The sequence below is a fragment of the Balaenoptera ricei genome, chromosome 1, assembly GCF_028023285.1.
Source record: "Balaenoptera ricei isolate mBalRic1 chromosome 1, mBalRic1.hap2, whole genome shotgun sequence".
NCBI lineage: Eukaryota > Metazoa > Chordata > Mammalia > Artiodactyla > Balaenopteridae > Balaenoptera > Balaenoptera ricei.
In genome coordinates, this window is record NC_082639.1 from 96,432,987 (window position 1) to 96,440,427 (window position 7,441).

Sequence of the window (7,441 nt, forward strand, 5' to 3'; positions counted from 1 at the left end):
AGATCAAAGGCTGCCTAGATCAGTTCAGTTCACCAGGGCATTTCTCTGGAATACAGCTCCTTCACCTAAATCCTTTTAGATTTTAGAGAACCTTCTCCCCAGCACCAACCCAGCTCTTGTTTCCACCCTCTCATTTGGCTTCTAAGAGCTTCCAGAGCTTGGTTTTTCAGATCCCTGGGGCTGAGGTAGAAACAGATTTCACTTCTTCCCCAGATGTTTCCAGCTAGAGGCTCTGCATTTCCCAGGTCTCAGAGCACCTGGCAGGCCAGGTGGGCAGGAGTGGGTGGAGCCACCCTGGCAGCCCCTTGAAGGGCCGTCCAGGAGGAGTTCTGGGCTCCAACTGCAGCTAAGGCCAGTGGAAGCATCCATCCTGTCAACGATGGCCCTCAGGGACAAGGGAGCAGAGAAGACCAGGGGGACATGTCCTCCGGGTCAGTCTCTGTAGATGGGAGCCCAGTGGATGTTTTGGTCCTTTCTTCCAAGCCAGAAGGTTCTTCTTGGAAGGTGGGTGGAGGACAGCCAAAGACACGAAGACGGGAGGATCGTTAACTCCATCAAGGTCAGTGTGGGAGGAAGTAGCTTGAAGGTTTTCGTGTTTGTTAGAAGATGAGGTCACATTAATCTCTCCAGGTTCTGAGGGAATTATTAATCCTTGAATCCCCTGCTTCTGTTATGCACCTGAGGGCCATCCTGTCTCAGAGACCAGGAGACAAAGTTACAGGAGCAAGTTAGGAAATTCGAGAGGGTCCCAAAACCAGGCTTAGGAATTTTAAATACTCTCTCCTCTAAGAGGAATAATTAGAGCCTGGCCCGCACCTCCCTCATCCAGCTTTATCCAGTTTTGCTGAGTCATTCAGCATCTCCTGCAAGTTGCACAGGTACCTTCTGAGCTCCTTTGTTCTTCTAGGGTCCCTCCTGAGTTTGCAGCCCTTAGGGAGCTGTGGGCCTCCTTCTGAAACAGAAGAATATTGTAGAGACAGAGTGAATGATGGGGCCTCCTGAGGGACAGGGGTGGTTGGGTGGCAGTGAGGGGAGAGCATAGACCTTGGGGAGAGCCAGGGCCAGGCTGCATTCCAGTCTTTCCTAGCTATGTGAGCATGAGAAAGTTGCTTAACCTCAGTGTGCCTCAGTTTCCCCTTTTTGTTGCAAAGAAGTTGGAAGAAAAGCTGAGATTTAGTTCACAGATGCTGTCTTCTTTGTCACTAATAACCCCACAGAGCACAGCTGTCACTGGCCTCCCTGGGCAGTCTGTGTCTTCAGCGCCTGTGCTCTGATGGATTCCAGACCTTGAGTCAGGCTCTTCTCCTTCTCCACACTCAGGGCCTAAAGGATAATCTCTGCCTGCAGAAAGCCATCTGCTCCTTCCAGCCCAGGGCAGAACTGACCCCGGAGCCCTGGAGAGTTCCAGGTGTCCTTTAAGGCCTCAGCTGCCCACTTCTCTTCAGTAAGTTTCCTTGCACTTGCCCCAATTGGATGTTCTCTTCTGCTGTCAGGGTCACTGAAGGGTAGTACCCTTGTCCAGTAAATAGGTCCCCAACTTAGGAGGGGAGTTGGGGCAGATGCTGTGATTACCTCTGCTTTGAGGAGCTCAACTAGACCTCTCACCTGCCTTACCTAACCCTGAGGTTGCTCTCCACTGCCCTGCCAGGAAAGTACCAGCCTGGTATGGAGGCCTCATGGCCAGCTGGGCCCCTTACTGCTCTCAGCTGCAGCAGCTGGCCTGGTCCCAGCCCCAGATATGTCTGATTGCCAGGTAAAGGCTGGCCAACACCTGCTGTGTCTTGTCTTTTTCCCTCCTGGCTACCTGGACTCACCAACTGGCCCTGCTGCTGCCAGGAGATTTAAAGGGCCAGTGCCATGGTTTTTCCCTTCTCCATGTTTCACTTTTTCTCCTTTTGGAAGCCAGACATTTGAGGTCTAGGACATTCAAAAGCAACCATATATGTGGGGGAATTTAGAAAGGCACCACACAGACCTTACATGTACATCTCAGACTGATCCCTGACACAAAGACACCATATAACAATTGAAACACACACACACACATACACTACAGCAACGTCTGGAGAAGGGTGAGAATCTGATCTCCAGAGTTATCACATTATAAGATTCAAATATCCATTTTTTAAAAAAATCACAAGACGTACAAGAAACAGGAAAGTATGGCCCATTCTAAGGGCAGGGGGGTGGTAAATCAGTGGAAACTATTTCTGAGAAAGACCAGATGGTGGACTTACTAGACTTTAAGTCAACAGTCTTAAAGATGCTCGAAGAGCTAAAAGATGTGGACAAAGTTAGGAAAACAATGAGTGGAACTACCATATGACCCAGCAATCCCACTACTGGGCATATACCCTGAGAAAACCATAATTCAAAAAGAGACATGTACCACAATGTTCATTGCAGCACTTAGCCAGGACATGGAAGCAACCTAAGTGTCCATGTCGACAGATGAATGGTTAAAGAAGATGTGGCACATATATACAATGGAATATTACTCAGCCATAAAAAGAAATGAAATTGACTTATTTGTAGTGAGGTGGATGGACCTAGAGTCTGTCATACAGAGTGAAATAAGTCAGAAAGAGGAAAACAAATACCATATGCCAACACATATATGTGAAATCTAAAAAAAATGGTTCTGAAGAACCTAGGGGCAGGACAGGAATAAAGACACAGACGTAGAGAATGGACTTGAGGACACGGAGGTGGAAGGGTAAGCTGGGACAAAGTGAGAGAGTGCCATGGACATATATACACTACCAAATGTAAAGTAGATAGCTAGTGGGAAGCAGCTGCATAGCACAGGGAGATCAGCTCGGTGCTTTGTGACCACCTAGAGGGGTGTGATAGGGAGGGTAGGAGGGAGACGCAAGAGGGAGGGGATATGGGGATATATGTATACATATAGCTGATTCACTTTGTTATACAGCAGAAACTAACACAACACTGTAAAGCAATTGTACTCCAATAACAATGTAAAAAAAAAAAGAGTGTACAAAATGGAAATATCAAAAAAGATATAGAAAACATAAAAAAGGAACCAAAAATAAATTTTAGAACTGAAAATTACAATAACTGAAATGAAAAATTCACTGGAAGGATTCAAAGGAAGTTTCAAGAAGGAAGAAGAAAGAGTTAGGGAATTCCAAGTAGGATAAATTCAAAGAGATGCACACCAAGACACATTATAATCAGACTATTGAAAGACAAAGACAAAGAGAAGATCTTAAAAGCAACAAGAAGGAAGTAACTCATCACATACAAGAGCTCTCCAAAAAGATTATTATCAGGTTTCTCTTAGAAACCTTGGAAGCCAGAAGCAGTGGGTTGACATATTCAAAGTGACAAAGGAAAGGAAAACCTGTCAACCAAGAATTCTATATCTGACAAAACTGTCCTTCAACTATTAAGTAGAAATTAAGACATTCCCAGATAAGTGAAAGCTGAGAGAGTTTATTATCACTAGACCTCCCCTACAAGAAATGCTAAAAGGAGTCCTTCAGGTTGCAATGAAGAGAGACTAGAGAGTTATGTGAAGCCATGTGAAGAAATAAAGACTCCTGGAAAAGGTAAATACATGGATAATGATAAAAGCTAGTACTATTATAACTTTGTTTTATAACTCTCTCTTTGTTTTCTACATAATTTAAGAGATTAGTCCATTAGAAAATAATTATTAGTCTATGTTTTTTGACACACATGTATAAAGATGTTATTTTCTGACATCAATAATCAAAGAGAGGGGCTTCCCTGGTGGCACAGTGGTTGAGAATCTGCCTGCCAATGCAGGGGACACGGGTTCGAGCCCTGGTCTGGGAAGATCCCACATGCCGCGGAGCAGCTGGGCCCATGAGCCACAATTACTGAGCCTGCGTGTCTGGAGCCTGTGCTCCGCAACAAGAGAGGCCGCGATAGTGAGAGGCCCATGCACCGCGATGAAGCGTGGCCCCGCTTGCCACAACTAGAGAAAGCCCTCGCACAGAAACGAAGACCCAACACAGCCATAAATAAATATAAAAATAAAACAAATACTTAAAAAAAAAATCAAAGAGAAGGGACAGAGCTGTATAAGAGCAAAGTATTTGAATGGTATTCGAATTAAGCTGGTAGATATTCAGATTAGAGTGTTGTAATTATAGGATGTTGAATATAATCCCCAACGGTAACTACAAGGAAAAATAGCTATAGAATATACACAAATAAAAATGAGAAGGAAAATGAAAAGTTTCGTGACAAAACATCAACTACACATAAAAGACAGTCATGCAAGAAATGAGGGAGAAAAAACTATAAGGCAAATAGAGGACAAATAGCAAAATGATAGAAGTAAGTCTCTCATCAATAATTTATTTAAATGTAAATGAATTAAACTCTCTAATCAAAGGCAGAGATAGGCAGAATGCCTTAAAAAAACATGATTGAACTACATGATATCTACAAGAGAAAGACTTTAGATCAAAGGCATAGATAGGTTTTTTTTTTTTTTTTTTTTTTTTTTTTTTTTTTTAAATTGAGAGTTTATTTATTTATTTATTTATTTATTTATGGCTGTGTTGGGTCTTCGTTTCTGTGTGAGGGCTTTCTCTAGTTGCGGCGAGCGGGGGCCACTCTTCATCGCGGTGCGCGGGCCTCTCACTATCGCAGCCTCTCTTGTTGCGGAGCACAGGCTCCAGATGCGCAGGCTCAGTAATTGTGGCTCACGGGCCCAGTTGCTCCGTGGCATGTGGGATCTTCCCAGACCAGGGCTCGAACCCGTGTCCCCTGCATTGGCAGGCAGATTCTCAACCACTGCGCCACCAGGGAAGCCCCATAGATAGGTTGAAAGTGAAAGGATGGAAAAAGATATTCCAAGCAAACAGTAACCAAAAGAGAGCAGGGCTATACTAATATCAGACAAAATAGACTTTAAATCAAAAAATGTTATAAGACAGAAATAAGAACATTATCTATTACAGCGTGTTCAATAAAGCAAGAAGATATAAAAATTATAAACATTTACACACCTAATAACTGATCAAAAACAGAATGGAAGAGAGAAATAGTTCTACAACAATAGTTGGAGACTTAAACACCATGCCACCATGCTTTCAATAATGGACAGGACAACCAGACAGAAGAAAAGTAAGGAAATAGAGGACTTGAACAACATAATAAATGAACTAGATTCAGCAGACATATTAGAACATTCAACCCAGCAACAATAGTGTACACATTCTTCTCAAGTGCACATGGCACAATCTCCAAGATATGTGGGGACACAAATAAAGCATCAAGAATTAAAAAATAGATATCATATCAACTATCTACTTCAGCCACAATGGGATGAAGTTAGAAATCAATAACAGAAGGAAACTGGAAAATCCACAAATTTGTGGAAATTAAACAAAACATTTAAAATAATGAGTCAAATAAGAAATCACAGGGGAAATTAGAAAATACTGAGAGATGAGTGAAAATGAAAACACAGAATGCCAACACTTATGGAAATCAGCAAAAGAACTGCTAAGGGGGAAATTTACAGCCAGAAATGCCCACATTAAAAATAAGAGGATCTCAAATAAACATGCTAACTTTATAAATTAAGGAACTAGGGAAAGAATTAAACCCAAATCTAGCAGAAGAAAGGAAATAATAAAGACTATGGCAGGGATAAATAATAAAGGGAATAGAAAAACAGTAGAGAATATCAATAAAAGGTTCAGGAAATTTCTTTGAAATGTTTAACAAAATTGACACACCTTTAGCTAGACTGACTAAGAAAAAAGGGAGAAGATGCAAATTACTAAAATCAGAAATGAAAGATGGGACAGGACTACTGATTCTACAGAAGTAAAAATATTGCAGCAGAATACTACAAACAACCATATGCCAACAAATCAGATAATCTGAATAAAATAAATATGTTCCTAGAAGCACAAAACCTAACAGGACTGAAACATGTAGAAATAGAATTCCACATGTTATTTATTTTAAATTTAATTCCTTTCTAAATTCTTGACGCCTTGGTTTGTATTTATTTATTCTTAAAACTATAGACATGGAGAAAATTTATTTTCTATATTCCCCTATCACAGAAGCTAATAAATTATGATTTTTATTTTTTATTCTGATTAAAAAATATTCTTTATATCCTGGATTACCCAAGTTTACCCAGACAATATTTTGAAAACCTTTAAAAAAATTACTATATGGTAGGACACATTTTAATACTACTGTTGGTATTTATTTAGTGGGTTGTTTTGTATTCTGTGGCTATTTTATACAGAATTTTTAATTTACTTTGAGAGTTCACAACGTCAGCAGGAGAGCTGGAAGGATGGAATGCAATGTAGAGTCAGACTAGAGACCAAATTCTCAGCTGAACATTGGACACAACGTGTTTTGATGTCCTGCACAGTGTTCTCTAAAATATTAGAACTTATCAACACATTACAATCAAGAGAGAGCACATGTAAATCCAGAAGATGTGGCCACGTTGGCACTGAATTTCAGCGAGGCAACCACTGGCTGCATCACGCCCTTCAGCCCACTCTCCAGTTTCCCGAGTCCCCCACTGCCCGCTACTGCCTTTCTCACACCCACTGCACCTACGGGTGTGACCCCTGGGCCTGGGGGCTGAGTCTGACAGCCTGCTCGGCCAGCCCTCCTCATCCTCCTGCAGAATTGTCCTCTTCCTCCTGAAGGGGCCACCTGTGCTCTGGGCCGTCCCTATGTCTGCAGTTCCCTGTCCTACCAGGCACTGCCTCTTTCTCCTGCCTTCAACCTCTCTCCCTCTTAGTCCCTCTCAGTGTTTGAACACTTAAAGTCTCTTCCATATTTTAAAATCTGTCCTTGTATTTTCCAGCTGACTTCCAACCTTAAAAAAAAAAAAAAAGAATGAATGGATGAATGCTAATGGAATAATATCTGTTCTACGTATTTTAAATATTATGACTCTATTTAATGTTAGTTTAAGAAAGTCATTTTCTCAGCAAAATCTGGTCATGTTTCTTTTCCAAGCTCAAGATGTGTAAAACTCAGAATGACAACTTCTTTATATTGTGAAAAATATAACTATTGAGGGCCAGCACTTTTGTGTGTGCATGGCCACCATCGCCTCCCTGTGGGCAAACCAAACTAGGAATCCACTTGACCCTGAGCTGCATCCTGAGTCTGGACCTCAACCTGGAGCCCTGAGGACTGGCAAGGTCAGAATGGCTGGAAGCATCTGTCATGGGGACTGAGCTCTGCTGGTCTCTGGTGACACAGTCTCCCAGCTCCCCAACTTAGCAGAGATGTGCAGACTCGGACTCTGTGATTTAACAGGGATTAGATAGAATATATCTGCTTTCCTCAAACCCCCACTCCATACTCTATCTTGGTGGTCAGAAACCTTTATTGAATGCTGGGTTCATACCTTTCTATCCTTGTAAATTGTTAGCTAATTTTAAACTTATTT